Genomic DNA, 17019 nt, shown 5'->3' on the forward strand with positions numbered 1-17019 from the left:
ATACCAAACATAACATATTTCGGTGGTACCATAATGGAGCTGCCCACCTCAAGAATGCTTGGGTGGCAGCCTATGTTATCCTATGTACCGATAACACTTATAGTAGTTTCCGATGGGGAACGCCACTATAGGGACATATGGCAGAGATATGACCACATTCGGACCCCTACCCCACTAGATCTACCGCTCCCACCCCTACACATCAACCCAGTACAGACTGTCATACCTACTCTCCCTCTCACCCATGAACAACCGTCACCTACCCCTCTCCCCGCCCTTAACCTCTCTCCTCTCAACCTTCCCCTACAACTTATACCTCCTGCCCCAACTCTCCCGCTGCTAATCTCTCTCTCCCTGAATGGCTCCCCCCCTCTTTCGGAAGTAACCATTCCCATCACACCCAACCCCCACTCTCCACCCTCCTCTGCCCTGAATGACCCTACTTCCAACCGCTCTCTGTGCATGCAAAACAGCTGGAAGGTCCTTCCATCAGCACCTCCGGATCCCCCTCCCCCTCCACAGGCTAGACGTCCCCCCAAGACAAGAACGAAACCTACTGCATCCCCCCACTCCCTTTCAACTGAACCCTCACCTACTCTTCTAACTCAGACGCTTACCAACATCGAGCGATATCTCTTCATTGTGACCTCTGAACTCTCAAGGCTCAGAAAGGACTACAACTCCCTCAAATCCCTGGTCCTCCCTAACTACAAGGAGGCACCCTGTACCGGCACCAAAGACATGCACCTACCCCATAAGTGGAGAACGACACCCTCCCGTGACCGAGCTCGCAGGCCTATGCGCACTGTTAACGACTTATCCTCTTATGACCTCAGGGACCTCTGTGACTCCTTCCTCCCTGATCTGTCGGTTCCCGACCTTCCCCCTCAACATGCCAATATTCCTGTGATCACGGGTATCAACAGAATCCCATCCACACTCCCTTCCCCCGACCCCCTGCTCAACTCACCTTCATCCAATGCATTACTACATCAGATAGCCCAAACCCCCTCTCCTGTATGCTAGTAAACTGCCGCTCGGCAGTCCGACATGCAACCAAATTATCCGAAACTATACTCAGCGAAGACATTGACATCGCCTTCCTGACAGAAACCTGGTTCAAGGACCATTCAACGGCTTTTCTGGACCTAATCATCCCACCTGGCTTCTCTATCCTCAGAAAAGATAGACCCATAAAGAACGGTGGCGGTCTAGCCATAATATATAAAAACGTCCTTAATCTCTCCCTTCTAAAATACTCTGACCACCAAACCTTTGAATACCTTGGTGCTGAACTCTCGATACAGGGCGCCCCCCCCCCCCCATCCGACTGCACAACATCTATCACCCGCCGGGCGAACCGCTTCTCTTTGCCGAAGAACTGTCCGACTTCATCTCACTATCCTCTCTTTCCAACTCCAAAAATCTCTTCCTAGGTGACTTCAACATCCATTGGAACAATTTAGAGGATCCTATAGTCATACGCCTCAGTAACCTCCTAGAGATCAATGATCTCAAACAACTATGTCAACATCCAACCCACATCAAAGGAGCAACTCTTGACGCTATCATTTCTGACAGCGACCTTACATCCCTTTCCAGCATCACTCCCACTGACTGGTCGGACCATCACCTCATTCTTTTTAAGATCGTAACTAATCCCGCTCCACCAACAAAAATCTCCAAACCCTTAAAATGGTCCAGAAACCTTAGTCAAATTACCTCAGACGTTCTTGAATCTGAACTCCAAGCCCAACTCCTGCTCACCCCTCTCTCCCACAATGCCAACGAGCTCACAGAGCATTTTAACAAGACAGTCAATGAGGTGCTGGATCAATTAGCCCCTCCCAAACTAAAAAAACAAAGAAGCATCCCATCCAACTCTTGGTTCAACTCTGATCTGAATAAGGAAAGACGCTCTCTTAGACAAACGGAAAGAACATGGAGACAACACCCCTCTCTCTCCCACCTAGCACTTCTCAGATCAGCTAAATCGAAATACAAGAAACACATCTTCAAAGAAAAGGCTAGTTTTTTTCGTTCCCAGGTTGATCGCGCCAAATATAGGCCCAGAGAACTGTTCAATATTGTCAGAAAACAAACATCTTCTGCCCCCCCGGAGCTGATTGCCTCCTCTGAGAGATGTGCAGAAATTGCCATCTTCTTCTCTGAGAAAATCACAAAAATCGAGCAATCTTTTCTCCCTACCCCTGCCTCGCCTACCCTTCTACCTGCGGGTGTTATCTTTTCAGCCCTCTCGCCCACGTCGACCCCGGACCTTCATCCCAGCACTCCAACACATAGTCCTGTTTCTACCTCTCCTGTTTCCTTCCCCTCCATCTTACAGCTGAAAAATAATGCCTTCTGGCAAAATTTCCATCCTGTCACTGAACAGGAAGTCCTCAACATCATCTCTAAATTTAAACCTTCTTCGCACTCCAAAGATCCCTTCCCCCCCAGCCTCGTCCAGGACCTCAAACACATCATCGCCCCTTACTGGACTTCAATCATTAACTCCTCCTTTGCCACGGGGTCTGTCCCTGGCTCTCTCCAGCTCGGTCAAATCACTCCCATCCTCAAAAACCCATCAGCCGACCCGAATGACCCTAACCACTTTCGCCCCATTTCGAACCTCCCACTGCTATCTAAAGTCCTGGAAAAATGTGCTCTCCGACAACTTGACAATCACATCGACAATTTCCAACTACTTGACCCGTTGCAATCCGGTTTCAGAAAAGGATGCAGCACGGAAACAGCCATGTTCAAGATTGTCGACGAGCTTCACCGGTTCCCTGACAATGGGGAGTCCTGCCTTCTCATTCTCCTTGACCTCTCCGCTGCCTTCGATACAGTTAACAACGACTCGCTACTTAACTCTCTCAAAACCCGTTTTGGCATCAACGGTCTAGCCCTCAAATGGTTCTCCTCCTTTCTCCAACACAGAACACAACAAATCAAAATCAAGGACTGCCTCTCCAACCCCACGCCGGTCTCCCTAGGCATACTCCAGGGCTCCATTCTCTCTCCCTCCCTCTTCAACCTCTTTATGGAACCCCTTAACCTCATTCTGAAACAAGCAGGAATTAACTACCATCTCTACACGGATGACACCCAACTGTACTACAAGATCAAATCCCACTCCGATATTCTTCACCTTAACAATGCCCTGAGTATGATCCAATCATCTCAAACTTAACCCTAATAAAACCGAAATCATTCTCTTCTCACCCAAAAACAACAAGCTCCCTATTCAAGGCTGGCTCTCTGACCTCAATGCCCTGAACTGCTCGCTCTCCTTATCTAACTCAGCAAAATCTTTTGGCTTAAATATCGACAATAGACTCACTCTTAACAACCACATTAAGAATGCGGCAAAAGGAGCTCTCTGCACCCTCCGTCATCTAAAAAAACTCAAACCCTTCATTCCTTCTGACGACTTTAAATGGGTTGTCCAATCCCTAGTCCTCTCCAAAATAGACTACGGTAATGCTATCCTCACTGGAATCCCCAAAACACACCTTGCTCCCCTCAGATCAGTACTTAACTCCGCCGCCAGTCTAATCACCGACTGCAAGCGCTTCGACCACATCTCCCCAGCCCTCAAGGCCCTAAACTGGCTACCCATTGAGGGAAGATCAACATACAAGACTGCTTGCATTACACACAAAGCCCTCCACCAACAAACCCCACTATATCTTTCCGACAAACTTGAAAAAGCGGGCTGCGCCCGGCAGACGAGAAACTCTAATGATCTTCTTCTCGTCCCCCCCTATCAAATAGGTGCTCTACACAATCCCGTTCCTTCTCGGGAAACGCCCCGAACATCTGGAATGCCCTCCCCAGAGACCTGCGCTGCAACCCCTCGTACCACAGCTTTAAAAAAGACCTCAAATCCCACCTTCTTTGCAAATACTGGGGTCCGTAATCGCTGCATTCTACCCCATCCACCGGTATTCATTCCCCCCTGACAGTCTTTTTTATGTCTGACTCCTCTCCACTCTCTCTCCCTGCTTGACTTCTTTTTTCTCCACTCCAATGCTACCCTTCATCCATTTAACACTTACCTCTAGCTCCTCCCCAATTCTCCCCCAAACTCGTTGCTCCCTTCCCCTCTCGTTTGCTCCTTTCCACCCTATTTCACTCGATTTTTTCTTCTCTTCCTTGTAGGAAGGTGGATATCTGACTATGGTTACCCCCAACTTTTTGCCTAGTGTCTAGCTGGTTTTTCGACTTAGTTTGCCTGAGATCCTGCCATTCAGGGTCTCAGGCTGTCTGCTCTCTCTGTAAAATGGACTCCATGTACCCTAGGTACATAACCAATTGGTAATGATCACCTTATTGGACCCTGTACAGTGTACCCTAGGTACCCAGGGCATAGGTGTACCCTAGGCCTCCCAGGGGCTGCAGCATATATTATGCCACCCCTGGTCTGGTCTTCCAATCAGACACAACTGGCTGATCACTCAGCTGGGGCAAGGTCGTGTAATCACCCCTTGCTTAGATATAGTATGCCTATATCTACCCTTATATATAGACACATGTGTACCTATCAGTCACTCCTATGGCAGGCCTTAACAATCCTGGAGGCAGAGTGCTTGGTAACATGTGAGATGGTGCTCTAGCATGAGCTGAGCCTGTCTGCAGCTTTCGGAACCATGTCCTTATAGCTGTTCTATGATATAGCCTACCATATACTCTTAAAGTGCCTTATAATCTTAAACGGTTATGGTAACTATGGTTGGGCTGTATCAAAACATGTCGTGTAAGGTGTCTAACACTTTGGAATAATACCCCCATACCATTTCTGGTGATGAGGATATTATTCCTCCCTTCTAGAGGGAGAGACATGTTAAAATCCTACTTTGCTGTGTAACCTCTGACCAAAGCCTCAGCATCACAAAATGGATGCTGCTGCCACGACACAAGTCTGACCTCCTGCAGCTGGGAGTGATCCCAGCCAGGGAGGCCTGGACAATAGGTTTCCTGCTTGGGGAGGTGCTAGCACCTCCCCAGACAGCCTTTAGTGTATTGGGGCAGGGTGGGCTGAAAGGAATGAGACATGCCTGGGGCACACAAGGTGTTCCTTGCATAGTCCAGTTCAAACCGGTGCTGGGGCACTCCAGCCCCAGCTCTGGCGCGAAACTGGACAAAGGGAAGTGGGTGTAACCACCCCCTCCCAGGTCCCACCCATAAGGCGTGACCTAGCAGGTATCCCAGCCCCCCAGATTAGTATAAGAGTGGGAGTTGGGCCTCAAGACTTTAGATTATCCTGAACCTGCAAAACTGAACAGAAACTCTGGACCTTCGACATTCGACGAAAGAAGAAGACTGAAGAATCTCCCTTGTGGCCAAGGAGTGGCTACCCTGTGCAAACAGGCACCATCAAGAGACTACCCTTTGCTTTGCCCACGTTCTACGAGGAACCGACTGCAGAGCCCGACCAGAGCCTTGACTTCCAGACTTCTCCGACCCTGATCCACATCTGCAGCAGAGCTGAGATCCGTGGAGGCGACGAGCGACGTGGGACCGGCTACCTGGGAAAAGTGGCTAGTATCTTCAAGCGCAGCTTCTGAGGCACCCTCGAAGTTGTGCACCGGGGATTGAGAAGCCCCACCCCCAAGCACCATCTGCACCGAAGACCAGCCCCCCCACACTCAACGAGTCCTGCGTGGGGCCCTTCAGCATTTTCCTGCTTGCCGCGTCTGTCCGGTTGCTTGCCCGCTGGCTAGTGGCCTTTGTGACGACGCATCCCGAAATCTTCTGCGCTGGTTTGGCTCCTCCAGACTGGCTCCTGCTTCCCTGCAAAGAAGAAGCACCCCAGACCTTCCTGGTCTGACCCTGAAGCAAGTCCTCCGATCCTCGTGGGTTCCGCTTGCCAAGGCCTGGTGAGTCCTAGCCCAGCTTCGACGCCGCCGACAGCAAGAGCCTTCGTGGGACAGCTCGCCTCCTGGTCCTGGTCGTCCTCGACGCTTCCTGGTCCTCCTGGCTGCAGCGACAAGCTTCACCTTCACCTGCAACTCTTCACGACATCGTCTGGTTCCTTCCTGGTTCCACGTGATCACTGGCTAGTGATCTTGACTCTGTCCCCTCTGCTTGCAGGTCTCTTCTCTTCTTGATCCCAGCCTTGGGATCCACCGGACACTCTTCACTGACTGCCTGTCAGCATCTTTCCTTCAGGCATCCATAGGAGTCGACGACGAAACCCGACGCAACTTCAAACCTATGCACCCGCAGCCTGTGGGCTAGGTAACTTGGGTACTCCGGTGCTCATCAGGGTAGTGACTATCCTAGTGTCTAAGTTTCAAGTGTCGACTTCCTAGCTACTCCGGAAGTGTCCTAAATCTATCTATTTCTAAACTGTACTATTGCTAGTGACTTTTACGCATTACGCGTGAGTGTTTCCACTCTGCATACGAATCCCGTGGGCCTCCCACTTCCTATCCCATGGTAGTCTAGTGTAGCCCCAGCGATTCCCTAGGCCTAGGCCTATTCTATTTCCGTGACAGTGGTCCTTATACCACTTACTTAGTATATGGTTTGCGTGGCCCCTAGGGCCTAACTGTATTACTTACCTGTGTGACTTAATGTATGCTTAAATAAGACTGTGTTGTACTTACCTCGAATCTCATAAAGAGTGCTGAGGGTTTGCTTAGAATAAATACACTTTATTTTATATATATATCTGTTGTGGTGTCCTTTCATTTGGTATTCAAGGGATTATATATGGTATCACAGCTGGCTTCACATGCCATTCAGAGTTTAGCCTAAGACTGCTCTTGTCCATGCTACCACTAGGATAGCTGGTCTATAAGGTTGACTTTACAACCAATCACCATAAGGGTATTTGGACTGATATAAGGTGTACACTATAACTAGTGACATCATACATCAGGCCAACTTCTCACATTCCTCACTTAACGGACCCGATCTCTCCCTCTTCCCCCTTTCCTAATTTGAGCGGTGCTGCATGTTTCGATCAATGTACATCTGATCAGCCCTATCCCATTTAACTGCATATACGAAAGCCTTGTCCTGGGTAATACTGCCCTCCTTTAGCTCCCTTGCCTTTTTTATTGTTTCTGTGTTAATTGTCTGCAGTGACATTTTCGTTCTACTCCTGGCCATATCTGTTAGTTTATTTTGCTTATTCAAGAAGTTTATTGCTAAATGTGCAATGTCTGTATACTTTGTTCGATCCAGCTGAATCTACTGTTACCGACTGGAATCTTAATGCTCATGTAAAGCGCTCTGCTACCCCTGGGTCTTGAAGCGCTATATAAAACTTTTCAAATAAATAAATAAATAAATATGGGCTTTCACTTATATGTCCTCACCTTTAATATACTGCACCCTGCCTTTTGGGATCAGGTGGCCTTCCTTAGGGTGTCTGACATATATTAAAAATAGTGTATTGACTGTGCCACACATGGTGAGGACACAGTCGAGTTCGAGCAGTTTGCACTGCCCCTGCAGTCTACAATGGCAGGCCTGCTGTCAGTAATTCACTTGGTCCCCCAGGGTGTCACAAAACCGTGCTGCAGCCCTGGGGACTCCTTTACCACCTATGCCCTAGGTATCCCTGGTATCATATACTAGGGGCTCATAAATGGGAAAAGTCTGTGCCAATTTGGCATTACCAAGTCGAACATAACAGTTTTGGGAGGGAGCACAGTCAGTGGGATCTGGGTAGCAGACTCCAATGCACTATTAGAGTAATGCCCATCAGCATTGGGAGGGGGGGAGGGGAGGTGACAATACAGAAAGGGCACTTTCCTACAATTCCCCTCCAGGCTTTGCTGATTTGGAAGCACTGGAGCAACTGTACTAAACGGAAGGATTTTTGAGCAGTGGCACACTAGACATGATATCGTTCAAGATGTCTTCTCCTCCACAGCTTTAGTAGATTATTTTTCTTTGTTTAAATTTGACTACAGAGTACGTAGTATGGAGCATAAATTTGACCGTATGCGCCTTTGTAAGTTTGAGGACGGACCAACACTGTGGCATGATCTGAAGAAGCATCTTCCCACTTGAGCGGCAGTCCTTTCTTTGCACCTGAAACTAAAGTTTTCCTTTGAAATTTAGGAAATCACAAATCTTTTAAACCTCACATTTAGGTTATCCTTGTATCATAGTTGGTGGAGGGGCAGTCGTGGTAAGGATCAGGCGCACATGGCTTCAGTTGGGAGGAGTGAAAGACTAGACTAAACTTCCAAGTACGAGGTAACCTCAACTGGACAGCTACAGAATTAACTTGATGTGTTATCACTGATGTCCCAAAGAAACCTGACCCAAACTTTAATCGCAAAGTATGAACTGGAATAAACCGTGCAGACAACCAAACCTTCTCTACAGAAGAAAAAGAAGGTGATCTTGATTTGTTAGAATGCTGCCCCATCATAATTTTAGAATGATGGGACATTTCTAAAATGAGTTGTATATTCTTTCTCAGTTGACTCCTATATTCTGTAGGTGTAGAATTCAAATGATCCATTTGAGGAAAACATGGAAAATAATTCTTAGATGAAACCCTTGCATACAAAAGAATGGCAATATCTTTTTTTTTTTTTTTTTTTTTTTTTTGAAAACCTTTATTCGGATATTTCAGATACACGGCTATTCAGCCGACAACCCGGAGGTTCGGCAGCTCGTCAATCAACATTTGCAGTCTTCGATAGCCTTCATGCAGGAGAAGAACAAAGGTTTCAATTTTACAGTAAACATAACAAGCAAGGTAGTATACATCATGGAATGGCAATATCTTAATGTGTTGAGTTGTGTTGTTGTAAGAAAACTCTGCTATTGTAGAACAAGAAACCCAATCATGTTGGATACCATTATAATAATATTGCAAATATTTCTCCAGACTTTGATTAGTTTATTGTGTCTACCAGATAAAGTGAGAATGATAACCAAGAGATAAAGCTTGTTCATCTCCCAAAAACTTACATATTGTCTTTCAGAAACATGACAGATAATGAGTACCCCAGTCTGATATGACTGTACAACATAATTAATAAAGACAAAATAGAACGGGCATAAAGTACTGGGCCCTACTTCAGATCTGGGTAGCTTTTGGAACAGACAAATGGAATGAAAATGGGCCATCTTTGATAAAAAAAATCTATTGTTACCATTATCACAATATTCTTCAGAAGACTGAAGATGATTAATAAAACCTGTCAAGATCATATGCCATGGTTCAGGAGTTAGGGCTAAGGGTTATAAAAATCAAAAAGATTTAGAATGCAAACAAATGGGGCAGGCAAGTACTTATTCTTGGAACTCAGAAGGAACACTTGGACATCAAAAGGATCTTAAAACCAAATTGAAAGTCGTCTTAACTTTCTTGTGACCTGGAATATTGGAGTCATGATATATCTTCATTACTTCAACATGTATTTCCTTAGTAGGAATAATATTAGATTGTTGAGAGAAATATGTTAATTTCTCTGAACTGAGGATGTGTTCAAATGAAGGTCTTTTAATCTCTTGAAGTCAGCTGTTCCTGTGCTGTGCATATGTGGGTGCAGATTTTGAATTCCAGCAGGGCAAAGCATCCGCTAACACTTTTTTTGAACCTGAAATGTAATTGATAACAAAATCATACTGCAAAAGTAGAATGTAGAATGTCCACCATGGTTGACAACTATTTCTACACTGTAAGTTTCTCAAGCATTGCAAGTTTCTACAAATTTCATGAGGTTCTTTAGACTTTGCAAAATGTGTTTGTTCACTACAAACTATTTTGTAGCCAAGAGCTCTCCCAAGTGATAGAGCTGTTTTTCTTGAAAACTTGAATTTTGGTTAACATAAAGATTTAGGGCCTGATTTAGATCTTGGCGGATGGGTTACTCTGTCACGGATATCCTGTCTGCCAAAATATAAATCCCATTATATCCTATGGGATTTATATTTCGGCAGATGGGATTTCAGTCACCGTTGTGAAGGAGTAATCTGTCTGCCAAGATCTAAACCAGGCTCTTAGGCCTCTGACTTCATCTTGTTTGTGACTATCACTGCACCACATGGATTAACTCACATTTGCATTTCTCAATAAGAATAATGTTTAAACTTGTTTCATGGGCAGAGATAGTGACCTTCACAAGCCGTTCCCAAAAAAATTGGATTAACTCATGATTGCACCTAGCTGTTGAGCAGAATCGCACATGATGGAACAATATTTGTTCCAGCACAAGCGGCACTCATGAGAAGCTCCACAATGTAGAATTATGAGAGATTTTCAAAATGTATTCATTTGAAACTTTTTCACTGTGTCATTGTGCCAGCGCACTGTCATCGACTCTCCTGGAACGTACATTGAACAAGTATTTAACTAGTTTCCTCCATTAAAAAGCCCGCCCCTATCCATGTGTCACCATTTTGAACAAGTGTATAACACTAGTGTGATGTTACAAGTGAACAAAGTGTGTGTGTATATTGTATTATAATTAGGGCTCCCGGTTTTCCGTTTTTATGGATTTTTACATATAAATACAGACGTATTTATATTTAGAAACGGCAAAATACTAGAAAACTTTGCTGCGCTGCCATGCTCGAATCCAGAGTTCTCTCCAAGCCCCCTTCCTGCTGCTGGAAATTCTGTCCTGAGCACACACACAGCCGCACCAGAGTACTTCACAGGTCTTTTGAAAGACCATTTACTTGTTAATGAGGCTTTATTGTTCTTTCACCCCATGCCGTAGCCTCCCCCAACGCCCCTGACTCCTCCTGTCCCAGGCCCATACAGTGCACGTTTTAAGCACTTAAATTCACAGTGTTGCAGCAGCGCATCCTGGCACTCGGCTTTTTTAAACTACAAGAAAATTGTACTCAAGGGCGTACAGAAGTAAGGCGAGATGTCAGGGGCTCAGGAGTATTGCTTTCAGTAGAAATGTGTGCATTGTCAATTTAAATAAATGTGGAAAAATACTAGCTGTAGCATCGTCTTTTACTTGTGGCAAAAATAAATGTGGCTAAATACAGAAAAAATGCCCAAAAAATAAATATGAATAAATACAGACGGAAATGGCAAAAAAACTAAATACCATAAAACCGGGAGCCCTAATTATAATCTGCTTGTGCAACTGCCAGGATAATGTCACCAAACATGCTAGAAGAATTACCACATGTATCAGGCTGGCAGCATTCCTCTTATTTCCCCTTCATTTTAAAAGCACTCATCTCTCTAGTTCTTGGGAATGCGTGTCCGCGTCGCTGAGATCTTGCAAGATCCCGACAACGTCAGGCAGCCATGTTGGGTGAGGCACCAGTCCTTAATGCCATACCCAACATCCAGAAAGCGATTTTCATCCTGGATTCGTCATGAAAGGTAGTCGTGTGACCAGTGCTCTTCGACTTGTGACGGTGGAGTTCTTCTGGAACCTTCGCTTCCTGGATTCGGAGCTTGTAGTTTCTGCAGATATTCCACACTCTGCTCAAAGACACAGAATCCTAAATGGAAGAAAGAACATCATAAGACGGTACCCAATGCAAGTAAGGTCTTGAACATTGTTCTTCAACAAGGAATACTTTTCGGAACGTTAAGCCTAATGACTATAGTGAACTTGATTAATATTGATAACCATGAACCTGACTGTGAATCCAGAGAATTTTGAACCTGATTGTAAATCTAGTTTGTGTGTGATCTCTATAATACTATGAGCCTTGTGACATAACAGGGCTATAGAACTATATTCTGTTGTTAGAACGTGAGACCTTTATATTATTCAGTGCATTCCATACAGAGACTGTCAAAGATACCTCCGATCATTGTTCGTCATTATCCTTTAGAGGGAAACAGCGTTTAAATCGTATGCGCTACAATGCATGCGATTACAACGCGGTCATTACAACTACTGTGTTGTTACAACGCAAGCCATTACATCACAAGTCGTTTCTACGACTTGCTGTAGGGGGCGCGCTAAACTAAGGAATAGTATAATTTACTATTCCAACACCTTCCCTACTGTTGCACACGCTGGAGTTGGAATAGTAAATTATACTATCCATAAGTCCAGCGCGCCCCCTACAGCAAGTCATAGAAACGACTAGCGATGTCATGTTTTTTTTTTTTAATATCATTTTTATTGGCATTTAGTGATTTTTCAAGTGTACATTTCACAATAGTTGCACAGCTATGCACTGAATAATTATGGCCAAACTTAATCCTTATTGGAACAATTATGCAATATACCTGGACACCATAATCAAACCCCAGTTATATAAGGACACTTTGCGACTTCTACCATTATACGAATGTATCTACTATTGAATGAAGGAACATAAACAAAAACGGAAATCAAGTCAGAAGAAATTCCCATACAATGAAGGAATCCAGGTAGGTACGGAGGTATAGACAATTGTTCCAGTGATGGGATCACACTTTAAACTTTTAGTCTCACACCATCACTGTGCAGCAAATGCTGTAAGTCCCAAATGTCACCCATAAAAAAAATAATACAGTTTGTTTGCAGGCCATAACTTGTGCCAAAAGAGATCATACAGTGGGTAAGGGAGCACATGAGAACCCACCGTATGCGCCATTTCATTTATGGGTAAAATAAAAAAAAAATTAAAAAAAAGGAAAACTAAACTCGAAAACCAACTACCAGGGGTCCTACTCAGAGTGACATGTTTAAACTAATTTCTGTGTGCTAATGTGCCTCCGTAACCATGGGGGGAACCCAGACGATAGGTAGCACTCCTACTTCTTCCTGCACCAGTCTATCTCGGAGGGCATCTTTAGTCTCTTGGAAACTAAGTCGTCTCAGTGTTTCATGGTCCAACTATTCTGTCCTCGTGTCCCAGCAAGCATATTTCTAGTACTAGTGTTCGGGGTCAGTCAAGTCTTGATCGGAGGGCGGAACATGACGGGTGTCCCAAGCTTTTGCTATGTCTGCCCAGGGTTCCGCAAGCGGTTTGCGTCGCTTAGTAATTCTATCTTCTTTAATCAAGGCCCGTTCCTCAGCTCTAGCCCAACATGTTAGGTCCCCCTCCCATTTAGTCACCAGTGGTGTCTGCGATGATTTCCATCTGAGGGCAATTCGCCTCCTAGCCAACAGTAATGCCAAGTCTGCGAATCAGAGCCGCAGCCGCTTGGCCTTAGGCCTCGGAAATAGACCCAGCTGACAAGCCGCTGGAACGCACTCCAGCCCCAATGCCAAAACTTTATTAATCAAGTTTACTACCTTTGTCCAATAATCTCGTAGCTTCGGACAGGCCCAGATCATTTGATCCAAGTCCGCATCTAGGTGAGTGCAACGGGGACAAGCTTGGTCAACCACCCCAAAAGCTAAATTCAACCGGTGCGGCGTAAGGTACGTTCTTTGAAGCAAGTTAAATTGTAAGTATCTAAAAGCCGCGTTTCGGGACACCTTCATGGGGCCTCCCAGTGCTCTTTCCCAGTCTTTTTCAGAGAGCTGCGTGGCGAGCATACTGTAAGAATCTCACCTATGTTTTCCGCAGGAACGTCATGGATGTGAAGCAAAGATCCACAACCTCTCCAAATCACCTAATTGCACCTAAGACTAAACAAGGTGGCAAATGGTAATCCGGGGAAGAAGGGAAACAAAACAAGGAAAAAGGAGGAGGAACTCCACGCGGTGACTCAGATAACCTCAAGACTCGTCAGGATAAGGCAAGAAGCTGTAGGCAGGAAAGAGTCAATACATAAGTAAGTGAACAGAAACATGTATTAACTCACTTATCTCTTTGTTCTTTCTTTTCCCTCCCTTATGATATCCCTTCTCCAGTAAACTCGGTAGTAATATAATGGTGTTTAGGGCTTGTGTCTGGTGCTAGAAAAGACAATAAAGTGAGGTAAGTAAAAGAACTTTGTTTGTATGGGAAGACACTATATGCAAGGGTCTGTATATGTGCCTACCTGTTCACGAAAAAATATCCCCACGCCAAAACAACTAAAGTAAATACACCTTAACTCAGGTAAAAAACTGTTCTCACTATTTCTCCTAGATCCTAAAGGGTGGAGCAGATTCCCACAGCGCTGAGAGCACAGGATCAGGTTAGTGAGGTAAAACAAAATATACTTGGAAATAATATGTTAGCGCAGAGCGCTGAATTCGTATAAATCAATAATGCTTCTTTGTCTTTGATTTCTTCTCTCTTACTTTATGTAAGCATACTATTCTCACTTCATCTTCTAGATCCCAGAGGGCGGCGGGGGTTCCTACAGTGCCGAGAGCACAGGATCAGGTAAGTGACATGTAATATAGACTCAATATAATAAATCAGCTCAGAGCGCTGTTACCGCATAGTTCTATGACACTGCTTTATCTTTATCTTCTCTTTTCTTTTCTTTAGGGATGCAGGCAACCGATGACCGGAACGAGAGGCAGAGGGATGCCAGAGAAGGACGCCCCAACACGAGTAACGCCGAGCAAATGCAGAGTCTGACGCAAGGAGCGCGACGACCCAGAAGAGGACAGGTAAGGTGACAGAGCTCCCACAATCTAGAACGCGAAGCGCTGCTGATCGGGGAAGGCCAGGCTTTAGCTTGCCTGACCTGTCCCCGTGCATGCGCGTTCTGGATCGACGTCCATTTTAGTAGTTCTTGGTCCCCGCTCGTAATCGCGACACATACTTTCCCATCTCTCTCTTAGCCGGATTAACGGACGACTTGAGGTCCCTATAACCGCCTAATAGAGCCATTACACAAGGTGTCCGGCGGAGCACAATGTCTCCATTGCATGCAGGACCGAATGCGTTCCCGGCTCCATTGTTACTCTCCCCCATAGCTCCACCAGAGCACCTCGTATTTTATGATAATTCAAGAATTGCCCGGTTGGTAACTCATGATACTCCATGAATTCCGCTAGTGGTATCCATTCTCTATCCTTAAAACAGTCTAGTTGCCCTGTGAGGGGCGGACCTCTGCCTGCCTATGGTAAACCCAGAAGGGGAATGCACGGGGAGTAGAGTCTCACCCATCCTGACCTAGCCGTAGATCTATCCCAGCACGTCATAGCCACAGATAGTAGCACTCCCATAGGTTTAATCCTTCTACGTCTGTCAAGCATTCTAGGCACTAGAGTCCCCACCACCGAGCCGGGAATAGGCGATAATGTATCCAGTCCTCTCCCGTCTAGCCACCTAGCCAACCACTGCAATTGTTCTGCCAAGTAGTAGGCTTCAAAATCAGGGGCCCCCAGTCACCCCTCACGAACGGGAGATGTAAGGTCTGTAAAGACACTCTATTTTGGCCACCGTCCCACCACACCAAGTCTCTTAAGATGGAATCCAGCTTCTTAAATAGCCACGCTGTATTATTACTGGTAGATTAACAAAAAATATAGAAGACGGGGCAGCATCACCATCTTTGATAGCACCACTCTAGCCATCACCGAAGTTGCAGTGTACTCCAAAAGGCCACGTTCTGCTGCAGTCCCTGTAGGGCACCTCCAAGATTTCCCTCTAGTAAGTCCGCCTGTGTATGATAGATCTTGATTCCCAGGTATTTAAAGACAACCGGAGCCCAGTTTAACTCCAGCGGGAGGGTCAATGGCCTCGGCAAAGTGGAGCATAGCGGAAAGATATAAGTCTTCCCTCTATTGAGTCGTAAGCCAGATAGCTCTTCTGAGTCTGCTAATAGTCGCAAAATCTTGGGTATCCCCTCAGGCCCGTTCCTTAAGTAGATCAAAACATCATCTGCATACAATGATATTATATGAATAGACCCATCCAGTTTAATCCCCAGACGCTCACCTTCCTGTCGAATGCGTTCGGCCAATGGCTCCATGTCCAGGGCGAACAGCAGTGGCGACAGGGTGTAACCCTGCCGAGTCCCTCTGTAGATATTATAGGATGGGGATATAATAGCGCCCGTGTGGACCCGAGCGCTTGGCTCTTCATATAATAAGCGTACCCAATTTATCCAGCCGTCCCCATCTTCATCTTACCCATTGTTGCCAGTAAGAAGTCCCAGCTCAAAGAGTCAAAAGCCTTCTCGAGATCAATTGACATTACTACTGCATCCGGATAATCTATAAGATCATTATGGAACATGACATGATACAATCTCCGCAAATTATTAGATGTGGAGCGTGTGGGAATAAAGCTATTCTGGTCAATATGGATCAATCACTGCATATATGGCAAAAGCCGGGTAGCCAGAGTTTTACTTGAAATTTTAAAATCAGTGTTTAACATAGATAAGGGTCGGAAATCCGTCACCTTTGGGTGTGCCATCTTAGTTTTAGGCAAAGGAATCACCAACGCCTCTCTGATGGAGGCTGGAAGCCTACGCACCTCCAGTGCCGTTTCATATAGACGCTCCAACTGTGGGGCCAAGATGTCAACAAACGTCAAATAAAAGTCTGCAGGCAGACCATCAGGCCCAGGTGACTTCCTCCTCGCCATCCCCTTAATTGCCTCTCTAATTTCCCCAGCCTTGATCGGTAAGGCCAGGAAGTCACCGACATCTGCCTCCAGCTCCTGTAGCCTCAGTGCATCTAGGTATGTCCATATCTCCTCTACTGGGACTGCGCGCAGTTGCTTATACAGGGCTTTGTAATAACACCGAAATGCTTCCTTGATAGAGCTTGGTGAACATCCCACGTGCCCCAAGCCATCAGTAATGCTCGCGATGGGCGTCCCCCGGGACTCAGGCCTGATCAACCATGTTAACATTCTACCAACTTTGCCCCTTTCCTCATGTTGCCTCACCCTATAATTATTTAGGTCTAGCGTCCGTAGCCTATCCCAAGTGGTATTATAGCGACTCCTGAGCTCCGCTATCTCATCTTGTACCGTCAATCCTTTCACCAGCTCTCCGTCCAAATCTTGTAATTGCTGCTCTAGCACTCCCAGTTCTCTGGCAATCTCTCGTCTGAGGCCTACCATTTGTCCCATGCATTGTCCTCTTGTGACAACCTTAAATGCCTCCCATTCCACTAATGGGGAGCTAGCCGTACCCTGGTTCTCAGAGAAGAAGGTGACCAGTGTAGCCGCTAGTATCTGTTTAAACCCTTCATCTTCCAGCAGGGTGAAATCCAATCTCCA

This window comes from Triturus cristatus, chromosome 6 (genome assembly GCF_964204655.1).
Source record: "Triturus cristatus chromosome 6, aTriCri1.1, whole genome shotgun sequence".
NCBI lineage: Eukaryota > Metazoa > Chordata > Amphibia > Caudata > Salamandridae > Triturus > Triturus cristatus.